The sequence below is a fragment of the Mycteria americana genome, chromosome 23 (genome assembly GCF_035582795.1).
Source record: "Mycteria americana isolate JAX WOST 10 ecotype Jacksonville Zoo and Gardens chromosome 23, USCA_MyAme_1.0, whole genome shotgun sequence".
NCBI classification, from domain to species: domain Eukaryota; kingdom Metazoa; phylum Chordata; class Aves; order Ciconiiformes; family Ciconiidae; genus Mycteria; species Mycteria americana.
In genome coordinates this window covers 830189-847490 of record NC_134387.1, presented here as the reverse complement: position 1 = coordinate 847490, position 17302 = coordinate 830189, and positions in this window count along the sequence as shown.

Below are 17302 nucleotides of genomic sequence, written 5' to 3'. Positions count from 1 at the left end.
CCAGAGATTGCGCCCACAGGAAAGCTGCCAGCACTGAAAGCTCTAGCTGGTTTTCACTGTCCCTTGGAACTGCATTCGCTGCCACACAGACATTCGTGCTCAGCTATAGCATTGCTTGGTAAGGGGGCAACATTCTGTCTCTCTCTGTGGCAGAGCCCGACTGCCAAATTGGAAACGTCCAGAGATTGCGCCCACAGGAAAGCTGCCAGCACTGAAAGCTCTAGCTGGTTTTCACTGTCCCTTGGAACTGCATTCGCTGCCACACAGACATTCGCGCTCTGATAAAGCATTGCTTCCTAATGGGGCAACACTCTGTATCTCTCTGTGGCAGAGCCCGGCTGCCAAATTGGAAACGTCCAGAGATTGCGCCCACAGGAAAGCTGCCAGCACTGAAAGCTCTAGCTGGTTTTCACTGTCCCTTGGAACTGCATTCGCTGCCACACAGACATTCGCGCTCTGCTAAAGCTTAACTTGGTAATTGGGCAACACTCTGTATCTCTCTGTGGCAGAGCCCGGCTGCCAAATTGGAAACGTCCAGAGATTGCGCCCACAGGAAAGCTGCCAGCACTGAAAGCTCTAGCTGGTTTTCACTGTCCCTTGGAACTGCATTCGCTGCCACACAGATATTTGCGCTCTGCTAAAGCATTGCTTCGTAATGGGGCAACACTCTGTATCTCTCTCTGGCAGAGCCCGGCTGCCAAATTGGAAACGTCCAGAGATTGCGCCCACAGGAAAGCTGCCAGCACTGAAAGCTCTAGCTGGTTTTCACTGTCCCTTGGAACTGCATTCGCTGCCACACAGACATTCGCGCTCAGCTATAGCATTGCTTGGTAAGGGGGCAACACTCTGTATCTCTCTCTGGCAGAGCCCGGCTGCCAAATTGGAAACGTCCAGAGATTGCGCCCACAGGAAAGCTGCCAGCACTGAAAGCTCTAGCTGGTTTTCACTGTCCCTTGGAACTGCATTCGCTGCCACACAGACATTCGTGCTCAGCTATAGCATTGCTTGGTAAGGGGGCAACATTCTGTCTCTCTCTGTGGCAGAGCCCGGCTGCCAAATTGGAAACGTCCAGAGATTGCGCCCACAGGAAAGCTGCCAGCACTGAAAGCTCTAGCTGGTTTTCACTGTCCCTTGGAACAGCATTCGCTGCCACACAGACATTCGCGCTCTGCTAAAGCATTGCTTCCTAATGGGGCAACACTCTGTATCTCTCTCTGGCAGAGCCCGGCTGCCAAATTGGAAACGTCCAGAGATTGCGCCCACAGGAAAGCTGCCAGCACTGAAAGCTCTAGCTGGTTTTCACTGTCCCTTGGAACTGCATTCGCTGCCACACAGATATTTGCGCTCTGCTAAAGCATTGCTTCGTAATGGGGCAACACTCTGTATCTCTCTCTGGCAGAGCCCGGCTGCCAAATTGGAAACGTCCAGAGATTGCGCCCACAGGAAAGCTGCCAGCACTGAAAGCTCTAGCTGGTTTTCACTGTCCCTTGGAACTGCATTCGCTGCCACACAGACATTCGTGCTCTGCTAAAGCATTGCTTCCTAATGGGGCAACACTCTGTATCTCTCTCTGGCAGAGCCCGGCTGCCAAATTGGAAACGTCCAGACATTGCGCCCACAGGAAAGCTGCCAGCACTGAAAGCTCTAGCTGGTTTTCACTGTCCCTTGGAACTGCATTCGCTGCCACACAGACATTCGTGCTCAGCTATAGCATTGCTTGGTAAGGGGGCAACATTCTGTCTCTCTCTGTGGCAGAGCCCGTCTGCCAAATTGGAAACGTCCAGAGATTGCGCCCACAGGAAAGCTGCCAGCACTGAAAGCTCTAGCTGGTTTTCACTGTCCCTTGGAACTGCATTCGCTGCCACACAGACATTCGCGCTCTGCTAAAGCATTGCTTCGTAATGGGGCAACACTCTGTATCTCTCTCTGGCAGAGCCCGGCTGCCAATTTGGAAACGTCCAGAGATTGCGCCCACAGGAAAGCTGCCAGCACTGAAAGCTCTAGCTGGTTTTCACTGTCCCTTGGAACTGCATTCGCTGCCACACAGACATTCGTGCTCAGCTATAGCATTGCTTGGTAAGGGTGCAACATTCTGTATCTCTCTGTGGCAGAGCCCGGCTGCCAAATTGGAAACGTCCAGAGATTGCGCCCACAGGAAAGCTGCCAGCACTGAAAGCTCTAGCTGGTTTTCACTGTCCCTTGGAACTGCATTCGCTGCCACACAGACATTCGCGCTCTGCTAAAGCATTGCTTCGCAATGGGGCAACATTCTGTCTCTCTCTGTGGCAGAGCCCGGCTGCCAAATTGGAAACGTCCAGAGATTGCGCCCACAGGAAAGCTGCCAGCACTGAAAGCTCTAGCTGGTTTTCACTGTCCCTTGGAACTGCATTCGCTGCCACACAGATATTTGCGCTCTGCTAAAGCATTGCTTCGTAATGGGGCAACACTCTGTATCTCTCTCTGGCAGAGCCTGGCTGCCAAATTGGAAACGTCCAGAGATTGCGCCCACAGGAAAGCTGCCAGCACTGAAAGCTCTAGCTGGTTTTCACTGTCCCTTGGAACTGCATTCGCTGCCACACAGACATTCGCGCTCTGCTAAAGCATTGCTTCGTAATGGGGCAACACTCTGTATCTCTCTGTGGCAGAGCCCGGCTGCCAAATTGGAAACGTCCAGAGATTGCGCCCACAGGAAAGCTGCCAGCACTGAAAGCTCTAGCTGGTTTTCACTGTCCCTTGGAACTGCATTCGCTGCCACACAGACATTCACGCTCTGCTAAAGCATTGCTTCGTAATGGGGCAACACTCTGTATCTCTCTGTGGCAGAGCCCGGCTGCCAAATTGGAAACGTCCAGAGATTGCGCCCACAGGAAAGCTGCCAGCACTGAAAGCTCTAGCTGGTTTTCACTGTCCCTTGGAACTGCATTCGCTGCCACACAGACATTCGTGCTCAGCTATAGCATTGCTTGGTAAGGGGGCAACATTCTGTCTCTCTCTGTGGCAGAGCCCGGCTGCCAAATTGGAAACGTCCAGAGATTGCGCCCACAGGAAAGCTGCCAGCACTGAAAGCTCTAGCTGGTTTTCACTGTCCCTTGGAACTGCATTCGCTGCCACACAGACATTCGCGCTCAGCTAAAGCATTGCTTCGTAATGGGGCAACACTCTGTATCTCTCTCTGGCAGAGCCCGGCTGCCAAATTGGAAACGTCCAGAGATTGCGCCCACAGGAAAGCTGCCAGCACTGAAAGCTCTAGCTGGTTTTCACTGTCCCTTGGAACTGCATTCGCTGCCACACAGACATTCGCGCTCTGCTAAAGCATTGCTTCGTAATGGGGCAACACTCTGTATCTCTCTCTGGCAGAGCCTGGCTGCCAAATTGGAAACGTCCAGACATTGCGCCCACAGGAAAGCTGCCAGCACTGAAAGCTCTAGCTGGTTTTCACTGTCCCTTGGAACTGCATTCGCTGCCACACAGACATTCGCGCTCTGCTAAAGCATTGCTTCGTAATGGGGCAACACTCTGTATCTCTCTCTGGCAGAGCCCGGCTGCCAAATTGGAAACGTCCAGAGATTGCGCCCACAGGAAAGCTGCCAGCACTGAAAGCTCTAGCTGGTTTTCACTGTCCCTTGGAACTGCATTCGCTGCCACACAGACATTCGTGCTCAGCTATAGCATTGCTTGGTAAGGGGGCAACATTCTGTCTCTCTCTGTGGCAGAGCCCGGCTGCCAAATTGGAAACGTCCAGAGATTGCGCCCACAGGAAAGCTGCCAGCACTGAAAGCTCTAGCTGGTTTTCACTGTCCCTTGGAACTGCATTCGCTGCCACACAGACATTCGCGCTCTGCTAAAGCATTGCTTCCTAATGGGGCAACACTCTGTATCTCTCTCTGGCAGAGCCCGGCTGCCAATTTGGAAACGTCCAGAGATTGCGCCCACAGGAAAGCTGCCAGCACTGAAAGCTCTAGCTGGTTTTCACTGTCCCTTGGAACTGCATTCGCTGCCACACAGACATTCGTGCTCAGCTATAGCATTGCTTGGTAAGGGGGCAACATTCTGTCTCTCTCTGTGGCAGAGCCCGGCTGCCAAATTGGAAACGTCCAGAGATTGCGCCCACAGGAAAGCTGCCAGCACTGAAAGCTCTAGCTGGTTTTCACTGTCCCTTGGAACTGCATTCGCTGCCACACAGACATTCGCGCTCTGCTAAAGCATTGCTTCCTAATGCGGCAACACTCTGTATCTCTCTCTGGCAGAGCCCGGCTGCCAAATTGGAAACGTCCAGAGATTGCGCCCACAGGAAAGCTGCCAGCACTGAAAGCTCTAGCTGGTTTTCACTGTCCCTTGGAACTGCATTCGCTGCCACACAGACATTCGTGCTCAGCTATAGCATTGCTTGGTAAGGGGGCAACATTCTGTCTCTCTCTGTGGCAGAGCCCGGCTGCCAAATTGGAAACGTCCAGAGATTGCGCCCACAGGAAAGCTGCCAGCACTGAAAGCTCTAGCTGGTTTTCACTGTCCCTTGGAACTGCATTCGCTGCCACACAGACATTCGCGCTCTGCTAAAGCATTGCTTCCTAATGGGGCAACACTCTGTATCTCTCTGTGGCAGAGCCCGGCTGCCAAATTGGAAACGTCCAGAGATTGCGCCCACAGGAAAGCTGCCAGCACTGAAAGCTCTAGCTGGTTTTCACTGTCCCTTGGAACTGCATTCGCTGCCACACAGACATTCGTGCTCAGCTATAGCATTGCTTGGTAAGGGGGCAACACTCTGTCTCTCTCTGTGGCAGAGCCCGGCTGCCAAATTGGAAACGTCCAGAGATTGCGCCCACAGGAAAGCTGCCAGCACTGAAAGCTCTAGCTGGTTTTCACTGTCCCTTGGAACTGCATTCGCTGCCACACAGACATTCGCGCTCTGCTAAAGCATTGCTTCGTAATGGGGCAACACTGTGTATCTCTCTGTGGCAGAGCCCGGCTGCCAAATTGGAAACGTCCAGAGATTGCGCCCACAGGAAAGCTGCCAGCACTGAAAGCTCTAGCTGGTTTTCACTGTCCCTTGGAACTGCATTCGCTGCCACACAGACATTCGCGCTCTGCTAAAGCATTGCTTCTTAATGGGGCAACACTCTGTATCTCTCTCTGGCAGAGCCCGGCTGCCAAATTGGAAACGTCCAGAGATTGCGCCCACAGGAAAGCTGCCAGCACTGAAAGCTCTAGCTGGTTTTCACTGTCCCTTGGAACTGCATTCGCTGCCACACAGACATTCGCGCTCTGCTAAAGCATTGCTTCGTAATGGGGCAACACTCTGTATCTCTCTCTGGCAGAGCCCGGCTGCCAATTTGGAAACGTCCAGAGATTGCGCCCACAGGAAAGCTGCCAGCACTGAAAGCTCTAGCTGGTTTTCACTGTCCCTTGGAACTGCATTCGCTGCCACACAGACATTCGTGCTCAGCTATAGCATTGCTTGGTAAGGGTGCAACATTCTGTATCTCTCTGTGGCAGAGCCCGGCTGCCAAATTGGAAACGTCCAGAGATTGCGCCCACAGGAAAGCTGCCAGCACTGAAAGCTCTAGCTGGTTTTCACTGTCCCTTGGAACTGCATTCGCTGCCACACAGACATTCGCGCTCTGCTAAAGCATTGCTTCGCAATGGGGCAACATTCTGTCTCTCTCTGTGGCAGAGCCCGGCTGCCAAATTGGAAACGTCCAGAGATTGCGCCCACAGGAAAGCTGCCAGCACTGAAAGCTCTAGCTGGTTTTCACTGTCCCTTGGAACTGCATTCGCTGCCACACAGACATTCGCGCTCAGCTAAAGCATTGCTTCGTAATGGGGCAACACTCTGTATCTCTCTCTGGCAGAGCCCGGCTGCCAAATTGGAAACGTCCAGAGATTGCGCCCACAGGAAAGCTGCCAGCACTGAAAGCTCTAGCTGGTTTTCACTGTCCCTTGGAACTGCATTCGCTGCCACACAGACATTCGCGCTCTGCTAAAGCATTGCTTCGTAATGGGGCAACACTCTGTATCTCTCTGTGGCAGAGCCCGGCTGCCAAATTGGAAACGTCCAGAGATTGCGCCCACAGGAAAGCTGCCAGCACTGAAAGCTCTAGCTGGTTTTCACTGTCCCTTGGAACTGCATTCGCTGCCACACAGACATTCGCGCTCTGCTAAAGCATTGCTTCGTAATGGGGCAACACTCTGTATCTCTCTGTGGCAGAGCCCGGCTGCCAAATTGGAAACGTCCAGAGATTGCGCCCACAGGAAAGCTGCCAGCACTGAAAGCTCTAGCTGGTTTTCACTGTCCCTTGGAACTGCATTCGCTGCCACACAGACATTCGCGCTCTGCTAAAGCATTGCTTCGTAATGGGGCAACACTCTGTATCTCTCTGTGGCAGAGCCCGGCTGCCAAATTGGAAACGTCCAGAGATTGCGCCCACAGGAAAGCTGCCAGCACTGAAAGCTCTAGCTGGTTTTCACTGTCCCTTGGAACTGCATTCGCTGCCACACAGACATTCGCGCTCTGCTAAAGCATTGCTTCGTAATGGGGCAACACTCTGTATCTCTCTGTGGCAGAGCCCGGCTGCCAAATTGGAAACGTCCAGAGATTGCGCCCACAGGAAAGCTGCCAGCACTGAAAGCTCTAGCTGGTTTTCACTGTCCCTTGGAACTGCATTCGCTGCCACACAGATATTTGCGCTCTGCTAAAGCATTGCTTCGTAATGGGGCAACACTCTGTATCTCTCTCTGGCAGAGCCTGGCTGCCAAATTGGAAACGTCCAGAGATTGCGCCCACAGGAAAGCTGCCAGCACTGAAAGCTCTAGCTGGTTTTCACTGTCCCTTGGAACTGCATTCGCTGCCGCACAGACATTCGCGCTCTGCTAAAGCATTGCTTCGTAATGGGGCAACACTCTGTATCTCTCTGTGGCAGAGCCCGGCTGCCAAATTGGAAACGTCCAGAGATTGCGCCCACAGGAAAGCTGCCAGCACTGAAAGCTCTAGCTGGTTTTCACTGTCCCTTGGAACTGCATTCGCTGCCACACAGACATTCGTGCTCAGCTATAGCATTGCTTGGTAAGGGGGCAACATTCTGTCTCTCTCTGTGGCAGAGCCCGGCTGCCAAATTGGAAACGTCCAGAGATTGCGCCCACAGGAAAGCTGCCAGCACTGAAAGCTCTAGCTGGTTTTCACTGTCCCTTGGAACTGCATTCGCTGCCACACAGACATTCGCGCTCTGCTAAAGCATTGCTTCCTAATGGGGCAACACTCTGTATCTCTCTCTGGCAGAGCCCGGCTGCCAAATTGGAAACGTCCAGAGATTGCGCCCACAGGAAAGCTGCCAGCACTGAAAGCTCTAGCTGGTTTTCACTGTCCCTTGGAACTGCATTCGCTGCCACACAGATATTTGCGCTCTGCTAAAGCATTGCTTCATAATGGGGCAACACTCTGTATCTCTCTCTGGCAGAGCCTGGCTGCCAAATTGGAAACGTCCAGAGATTGCGCCCACAGGAAAGCTGCCAGCACTGAAAGCTCTAGCTGGTTTTCACTGTCCCTTGGAACTGCATTCGCTGCCACACAGACATTCGCGCTCAGCTAAAGCATTGCTTCGTAATGGGGCAACACTCTGTATCTCTCTCTGGCAGAGCCCGGCTGCCAAATTGGAAACGTCCAGAGATTGCGCCCACAGGAAAGCTGCCAGCACTGAAAGCTCTAGCTGGTTTTCACTGTCCCTTGGAACTGCATTCGCTGCCACACAGACATTCGTGCTCAGCTATGGCATTGCTTGGTAAGGGGGCAACATTCTGTCTCTCTCTGTGGCAGAGCCCGGCTGCCAAATTGGAAACGTCCAGAGATTGCGCCCACAGGAAAGCTGCCAGCACTGAAAGCTCTAGCTGGTTTTCACTGTCCCTTGGAACTGCATTCGCTGCCACACAGACATTCGCGCTCTGCTAAAGCATTGCTTCGTAATGGGGCAACACTCTGTCTCTCTCTGTGGCAGAGCCCGGCTGCCAAATTGGAAACGTCCAGAGATTGCGCCCACAGGAAAGCTGCCAGCACTGAAAGCTCTAGCTGGTTTTCACTGTCCCTTGGAACTGCATTCGCTGCCACACAGATATTTGCGCTCTGCTAAAGCATTGCTTCGTAATGGGGCAACACTGTGTATCTCTCTCTGGCAGAGCCTGGCTGCCAAATTGGAAACGTCCAGAGATTGCGCCCACAGGAAAGCTGCCAGCACTGAAAGCTCTAGCTGGTTTTCACTGTCCCTTGGAACTGCATTCGCTGCCGCACAGACATTCGCGCTCTGCTAAAGCATTGCTTCGTAATGGGGCAACACTCTGTATCTCTCTGTGGCAGAGCCCGGCTGCCAAATTTGAAACGTCCAGAGATTGCGCCCACAGGAAAGCTGCCAGCACTGAAAGCTCTAGCTGGTTTTCACTGTCCCTTGGAACTGCATTCGCTGCCACACAGACATTCGTGCTCAGCTATAGCATTGCTTGGTAAGGGGGCAACATTCTGTCTCTCTCTGTGGCAGAGCCTGGCTGCCAAATTGGAAACGTCCAGAGATTGCGCCCACAGGAAAGCTGCCAGCACTGAAAGCTCTAGCTGGTTTTCACTGTCCCTTGGAACTGCATTCGCTGCCACACAGACATTCGCGCTCTGCTAAAGCATTGCTTCCTAATGGGGCAACACTCTGTATCTCTCTCTGGCAGAGCCCGGCTGCCAATTTGGAAACGTCCTGAGACTGCGCCCACAGGAAAGCTGCCAGCACTGAAAGCTCTAGCTGGTTTTCACTGTCCCTTGGAACTGCATTCGCTGCCACACAGACATTCGTGCTCAGCTATAGCATTGCTTTGTAAGGGGGCAACATTCTGTCTCTCTCTGTGGCAGAGCCCGGCTGCCAAATTGGAAACGTCCAGAGATTGGGCTCACAGGAAAGCTGCCAGCACTGAAAGCTCTAGCTGGTTTTCACTGTCCCTTGGAACTGCATTCGCTGCCACACAGACATTCGCGCTCTGCTAAAGCATTGCTTCGTAATGGGGCAACACTCTGTCTCTCTCTGTGGCAGAGCCCGGCTGCCAAATTGGAAACGTCCAGAGATTGCGCCCACAGGAAAGCTGCCAGCACTGAAAGCTCTAGCTGGTTTTCACTGTCCCTTGGAACTGCATTCGCTGCCACACAGACATTCGCGCTCTGCTAAAGCATTGCTTCGTAATGGGGCAACACTCTGTATCTCTCTCTGGCAGAGCCCGGCTGCCAAATTGGAAACGTCCAGAGATTGCGCCCACAGGAAAGCTGCCAGCACTGAAAGCTCTAGCTGGTTTTCACTGTCCCTTGGAACTGCATTCGCTGCCACACAGACATTCGCGCTCAGCTAAAGCATTGCTTCGTAATGGGGCAACACTCTGTATCTCTCTCTGGCAGAGCCCGGCTGCCAAATTGGAAACGTCCAGAGATTGCGCCCACAGGAAAGCTGCCAGCACTGAAAGCTCTAGCTGGTTTTCACTGTCCCTTGGAACTGCATTCGCTGCCACACAGACATTCGTGCTCAGCTATAGCATTGCTTGGTAAGGGGGCAACATTCTGTCTCTCTCTGTGGCAGAGCCCGGCTGCCAAATTGGAAACGTCCAGAGATTGCGCCCACAGGAAAGCTGCCAGCACTGAAAGCTCTAGCTGGTTTTCACTGTCCCTTGGAACTGCATTCGCTGCCACACAGACATTCGCGCTCTGCTAAAGCATTGCTTCGTAATGGGGCAACACTCTGTATCTCTCTCTGGCAGAGCCCGGCTGCCAAATTGGAAACGTCCAGAGATTGCGCCCACAGGAAAGCTGCCAGCACTGAAAGCTCTAGCTGGTTTTCACTGTCCCTTGGAACTGCATTCGCTGCCACACAGACATTCGCGCTCTGCTAAAGCATTGCTTCGTAATGGGGCAACACTCTGTATCTCTCTCTGGCAGAGCCCGGCTGCCAAATTGGAAACGTCCAGAGATTGCGCCCACAGGAAAGCTGCCAGCACTGAAAGCTCTAGCTGGTTTTCACTGTCCCTTGGAACTGCATTCGCTGCCACACAGACATTCGTGCTCAGCTATAGCATTGCTTGGTAAGGGGGCAACATTCTGTCTCTCTCTGTGGCAGAGCCCGGCTGCCAAATTGGAAACGTCCAGAGATTGCGCCCACAGGAAAGCTGCCAGCACTGAAAGCTCTAGCTGGTTTTCACTGTCCCTTGGAACTGCATTCGCTGCCACACAGACATTCGCGCTCTGCTAAAGCATTGCTTCCTAATGGGGCAACACTCTGTATCTCTCTCTGGCAGAGCCCGGCTGCCAAATTGGAAACGTCCAGAGATTGCGCCCACAGGAAAGCTGCCAGCACTGAAAGCTCTAGCTGGTTTTCACTGTCCCTTGGAACTGCATTCGCTGCCACACAGACATTCGCGCTCAGCTAAAGCATTGCTTCGTAATGGGGCAACACTCTGTATCTCTCTCTGGCAGAGCCCGGCTGCCAAATTGGAAACGTCCAGAGATTGCGCCCACAGGAAAGCTGCCAGCACTGAAAGCTCTAGCTGGTTTTCACTGTCCCTTGGAACTGCATTCGCTGCCACACAGACATTCGCGCTCTGCTAAAGCATTGCTTCCTAATGGGGCAACACTCTGTATCTCTCTCTGGCAGAGCCCGGCTGCCAATTTGGAAACGTCCAGAGATTGCGCCCACAGGAAAGCTGCCAGCACTGAAAGCTCTAGCTGGTTTTCACTGTCCCTTGGAACTGCATTCGCTGCCACACAGACATTCGTGCTCAGCTATAGCATTGATTGGTAAGGGGGCAACATTCTGTCTCTCTCTGTGGCAGAGCCCGGCTGCCAAATTGGAAACGTCCAGAGATTGCGCCCACAGGAAAGCTGCCAGCACTGAAAGCTCTAGCTGGTTTTCACTGTCCCTTGGAACTGCATTCGCTGCCACACAGACATTCGCGCTCTGCTAAAGCATTGCTTCCTAATGGGGCAACACTCTGTATCTCTCTGTGGCAGAGCCCGGCTGCCAAATTGGAAACGTCCAGAGATTGCGCCCACAGGAAAGCTGCCAGCACTGAAAGCTCTAGCTGGTTTTCACTGTCCCTTGGAACTGCATTCGCTGCCACACAGACATTCGCGCTCTGCTAAAGCATTGCTTCCTAATGGGGCAACACTCTGTATCTCTCTCTGGCAGAGCCCGGCTGCCAAATTGGAAACGTCCAGAGATTGCGCCCACAGGAAAGCTGCCAGCACTGAAAGCTCTAGCTGGTTTTCACTGTCCCTTGGAACTGCATTCGCTGCCACACAGACATTCGCGCTCTGCTAAAGCATTGCTTCCTAATGGGGCAACACTCTGTATCTCTCTCTGGCAGAGCCCGGCTGCCAAATTGGAAACGTCCAGAGATTGCGCCCACAGGAAAGCTGCCAGCACTGAAAGCTCTAGCTGGTTTTCACTGTCCCTTGGAACTGCATTCGCTGCCACACAGACATTCGCGCTCAGCTAAAGCATTGCTTCGTAATGGGGCAACACTCTGTATCTCTCTCTGGCAGAGCCCGGCTGCCAAATTGGAAACGTCCAGAGATTGCGCCCACAGGAAAGCTGCCAGCACTGAAAGCTCTAGCTGGTTTTCACTGTCCCTTGGAACTGCATTCGCTGCCACACAGACATTCGTGCTCAGCTATAGCATTGCTTGGTAAGGGGGCAACATTCTGTCTCTCTCTGTGGCAGAGCCCGGCTGCCAAATTGGAAACGTCCAGAGATTGCGCCCACAGGAAAGCTGCCAGCACTGAAAGCTCTAGCTGGTTTTCACTGTCCCTTGGAACTGCATTCGCTGCCACACAGACATTCGCGCTCTGCTAAAGCATTGCTTCCTAATGGGGCAACACTCTGTATCTCTCTCTGGCAGAGCCCGGCTGCCAATTTGGAAACGTCCTGAGATTGCGCCCACAGGAAAGCTGCCAGCACTGAAAGCTCTAGCTGGTTTTCACTGTCCCTTGGAACTGCATTCGCTGCCACACAGACATTCGCGCTCAGCTAAAGCATTGCTTCGTAATGGGGCAACACTCTGTATCTCTCTCTGGCAGAGCCCGGCTGCCAAATTGGAAACGTCCAGAGATTGCGCCCACAGGAAAGCTGCCAGCACTGAAAGCTCTAGCTGGTTTTCACTGTCCCTTGGAACTGCATTCGCTGCCACACAGACATTCGTGCTCAGCTATAGCATTGATTGGTAAGGGGGCAACATTCTGTCTCTCTCTGTGGCAGAGCCCGGCTGCCAAATTGGAAACGTCCAGAGATTGCGCCCACAGGAAAGCTGCCAGCACTGAAAGCTCTAGCTGGTTTTCACTGTCCCTTGGAACTGCATTCGCTGCCACACAGACATTCGCGCTCTGCTAAAGCATTGCTTCCTAATGGGGCAACACTCTGTATCTCTCTCTGGCAGAGCCCGGCTGCCAAATTGGAAACGTCCAGAGATTGCGCCCACAGGAAAGCTGCCAGCACTGAAAGCTCTAGCTGGTTTTCACTGTCCCTTGGAACTGCATTCGCTGCCACACAGACATTCGCGCTCAGCTAAAGCATTGCTTCGTAATGGGGCAACACTCTGTATCTCTCTCTGGCAGAGCCCGGCTGCCAAATTGGAAACGTCCAGAGATTGCGCCCACAGGAAAGCTGCCAGCACTGAAAGCTCTAGCTGGTTTTCACTGTCCCTTGGAACTGCATTCGCTGCCACACAGACATTCGCGCTCTGCTAAAGCATTGCTTCCTAATGGGGCAACACTCTGTATCTCTCTCTGGCAGAGCCCGGCTGCCAAATTGGAAACGTCCAGAGATTGCGCCCACAGGAAAGCTGCCAGCACTGAAAGCTCTAGCTGGTTTTCACTGTCCCTTGGAACTGCATTCGCTGCCACACAGATATTTGCGCTCTGCTAAAGCATTGCTTCGTAATGGGGCAACACTCTGTATCTCTCTCTGGCAGAGCCTGGCTGCCAAATTGGAAACGTCCAGAGATTGCGCCCACAGGAAAGCTGCCAGCACTGAAAGCTCTAGCTGGTTTTCACTGTCCCTTGGAACTGCATTCGCTGCCACACAGACATTCGCGCTCTGCTAAAGCATTGCTTCGTAATGGGGCAACACTCTGTATCTCTCTCTGGCAGAGCCCGGCTGCCAAATTGGAAACGTCCAGAGATTGCGCCCACAGGAAAGCTGCCAGCACTGAAAGCTCTAGCTGGTTTTCACTGTCCCTTGGAACTGCATTCGCTGCCACACAGACATTCGCGCTCAGCTAAAGCATTGCTTCGTAATGGGGCAACACTCTGTATCTCTCTCTGGCAGAGCCCGGCTGCCAAATTGGAAACGTCCAGAGATTGCGCCCACAGGAAAGCTGCCAGCACTGAAAGCTCTAGCTGGTTTTCACTGTCCCTTGGAACTGCATTCGCTGCCACACAGATATTTGCGCTCTGCTAAAGCATTGCTTCGTAATGGGGGCAACATTCTGTCTCTCTCTGTGGCAGAGCCCGGCTGCCAAATTGGAAACGTCCAGAGATTGCGCCCACAGGAAAGCTGCCAGCACTGAAAGCTCTAGCTGGTTTTCACTGTCCCTTGGAACTGCATTCGCTGCCACACAGACATTCGCGCTCTGCTAAAGCATTGCTTCGTAATGGGGCAACACTCTGTATCTCTCTCTGGCAGAGCCCGGCTGCCAAATTGGAAACGTCCAGAGATTGCGCCCACAGGAAAGCTGCCAGCACTGAAAGCTCTAGCTGGTTTTCACTGTCCCTTGGAACTGCATTCGCTGCCACACAGACATTCGTGCTCAGCTATAGCATTGCTTGGTAAGGGGGCAACATTCTGTCTCTCTCTGTGGCAGAGCCCGGCTGCCAAATTGGAAACGTCCAGAGATTGCGCCCACAGGAAAGCTGCCAGCACTGAAAGCTCTAGCTGGTTTTCACTGTCCCTTGGAACTGCATTCGCTGCCACACAGATATTTGCGCTCTGCTAAAGCATTGCTTCGTAATGGGGCAACACTCTGTATCTCTCTCTGGCAGAGCCTGGCTGCCAAATTGGAAACGTCCAGAGATTGCGCCCACAGGAAAGCTGCCAGCACTGAAAGCTCTAGCTGGTTTTCACTGTCCCTTGGAACTGCATTCGCTGCCACACAGACATTCGCGCTCTGCTAAAGCATTGCTTCGTAATGGGGCAACACTCTGTATCTCTCTGTGGCAGAGCCCGGCTGCCAAATTGGAAACGTCCAGAGATTGCGCCCACAGGAAAGCTGCCAGCACTGAAAGCTCTAGCTGGTTTTCACTGTCCCTTGGAACTGCATTCGCTGCCACACAGACATTCGCGCTCTGCTAAAGCATTGCTTCCTAATGGGGCAACACTCTGTATCTCTCTCTGAGAGAGCCCGGCTGCCAAATTGGAAACGTGCAGAGATTGCGCCCACAGGAAAGCTGCCAGCACTGAAAGCTCTAGCTGGTTTTCACTGTCCCTTGGAACTGCATTCGCTGCCACACAGACATTCGCGCTCTGCTAAAGCATTGCTTCGTAATGGGGCAACACTCTGTATCTCTCTCTGGCAGAGCCCGGCTGCCAAATTGGAAACGTCCAGAGATTGCGCCCACAGGAAAGCTGCCAGCACTGAAAGCTCTAGCTGGTTTTCACTGTCCCTTGGAACTGCATTCGCTGCCACACAGACATTCGTGCTCAGCTATAGCATTGCTTGGTAAGGGGGCAACATTCTGTCTCTCTCTGTGGCAGAGCCCGGCTGCCAAATTGGAAACGTCCAGAGATTGCGCCCACAGGAAAGCTGCCAGCACTGAAAGCTCTAGCTGGTTTTCACTGTCCCTTGGAACTGCATTCGCTGCCACACAGACATTCGCGCTCTGCTAAAGCATTGCTTCCTAATGGGGCAACACTCTGTATCTCTCTCTGGCAGAGCCCGGCTGCCAAATTGGAAACGTCCAGAGATTGCGCCCACAGGAAAGCTGCCAGCACTGAAAGCTCTAGCTGGTTTTCACTGTCCCTTGGAACTGCATTCGCTGCCACACAGACATTCGCGCTCTGCTAAAGCATTGCTTCCTAATGGGGCAACACTCTGTATCTCTCTCTGGCAGAGCCGGGCTGCCAAATTGGAAACGTCCAGAGATTGCGCCCACAGGAAAGCTGCCAGCACTGAAAGCTCTAGCTGGTTTTCACTGTCCCTTGGAACTGCATTCGCTGCCACACAGACATTCGCGCTCTGCTAAAGCATTGCTTCGTAATGGGGCAACACTCTGTATCTCTCTCTGGCAGAGCCCGGCTGCCAATTTGGAAACGTCCAGAGATTGCGCCCACAGGAAAGCTGCCAGCACTGAAAGCTCTAGCTGGTTTTCACTGTCCCTTGGAACTGCATTCGCTGCCACACAGACATTCGTGCTCAGCTATAGCATTGATTGGTAAGGGGGCAACATTCTGTCTCTCTCTGTGGCAGAGCCCGGCTGCCAAATTGGAAACGTCCAGAGATTGCGCCCACAGGAAAGCTGCCAGCACTGAAAGCTCTAGCTGGTTTTCACTGTCCCTTGGAACTGCATTCGCTGCCACACAGACATTCGCGCTCTGCTAAAGCATTGCTTCCTAATGGGGCAACACTCTGTATCTCTCTGTGGCAGAGCCCGGCTGCCAAATTGGAAACGTCCAGAGATTGCGCCCACAGGAAAGCTGCCAGCACTGAAAGCTCTAGCTGGTTTTCACTGTCCCTTGGAACTGCATTCGCTGCCACACAGACATTCGCGCTCAGCTAAAGCATTGCTTCGTAATGGGGCAACACTCTGTATCTCTCTCTGGCAGAGCCCGGCTGCCAAATTGGAAACGTCCAGAGATTGCGCCCACAGGAAAGCTGCCAGCACTGAAAGCTCTAGCTGGTTTTCACTGTCCCTTGGAACTGCATTCGCTGCCACACAGACATTCGCGCTCAGCTAAAGCATTGCTTCGTAATGGGGCAACACTCTGTATCTCTCTCTGGCAGAGCCCGGCTGCCAAATTGGAAACGTCCAGAGATTGCGCCCACAGGAAAGCTGCCAGCACTGAAAGCTCTAGCTGGTTTTCACTGTCCCTTGGAACTGCATTCGCTGCCACACAGATATTTGCGCTCTGCTAAAGCATTGCTTCGTAATGGGGCAACACTCTGTATCTCTCTCTGGCAGAGCCTGGCTGCCAAATTGGAAACGTCCAGAGATTGCGCCCACAGGAAAGCTGCCAGCACTGAAAGCTGTAGCTGGTTTTCACTGTCCCTTGGAACTGCATTCGCTGCCACACAGACATTCGCGCTCTGCTAAAGCATTGCTTCGTAATGGGGCAACACTCTGTATCTCTCTCTGGCAGAGCCCGGCTGCCAAATTGGAAACGTCCAGAGATTGCGCCCACAGGAAAGCTGCCAGCACTGAAAGCTCTAGCTGGTTTTCACTGTCCCTTGGAACTGCATTCGCTGCCACACAGACATTCGCGCTCAGCTAAAGCATTGCTTCGTAATGGGGCAACACTCTGTATCTCTCTCTGGCAGAGCCCGGCTGCCAAATTGGAAACGTCCAGAGATTGCGCCCACAGGAAAGCTGCCAGCACTGAAAGCTCTAGCTGGTTTTCACTGTCCCTTGGAACTGCATTCGCTGCCACACAGATATTTGCGCTCTGCTAAAGCATTGCTTCGTAATGGGGGCAACATTCTGTCTCTCTCTGTGGCAGAGCCCGGCTGCCAAATTGGAAACGTCCAGAGATTGCGCCCACAGGAAAGCTGCCAGCACTGAAAGCTCTAGCTGGTTTTCACTGTCCCTTGGAACTGCATTCGCTGCCACACAGACATTCGCGCTCAGCTAAAGCATTGCTTCGTAATGGGGCAACACTCTGTATCTCTCTCTGGCAGAGCCCGGCTGCCAAATTGGAAACGTCCAGAGATTGCGCCCACAGGAAAGCTGCCAGCACTGAAAGCTCTAGCTGGTTTTCACTGTCCCTTGGAACTGCATTCGCTGCCACACAGATATTTGCGCTCTGCTAAAGCATTGCTTCGTAATGGGGCAACACTCTGTATCTCTCTCTGGCAGAGCCTGGCTGCCAAATTGGAAACGTCCAGAGATTGCGCCCACAGGAAAGCTGCCAGCACTGAAAGCTGTAGCTGGTTTTCACTGTCCCTTGGAACTGCATTCGCTGCCACACAGACATTCGCGCTCTGCTAAAGCATTGCTTCGTAATGGGGCAACACTCTGTATCTCTCTCTGGCAGAGCCCGGCTGCCAAATTGGAAACGTCCAGAGATTGCGCCCACAGGAAAGCTGCCAGCAC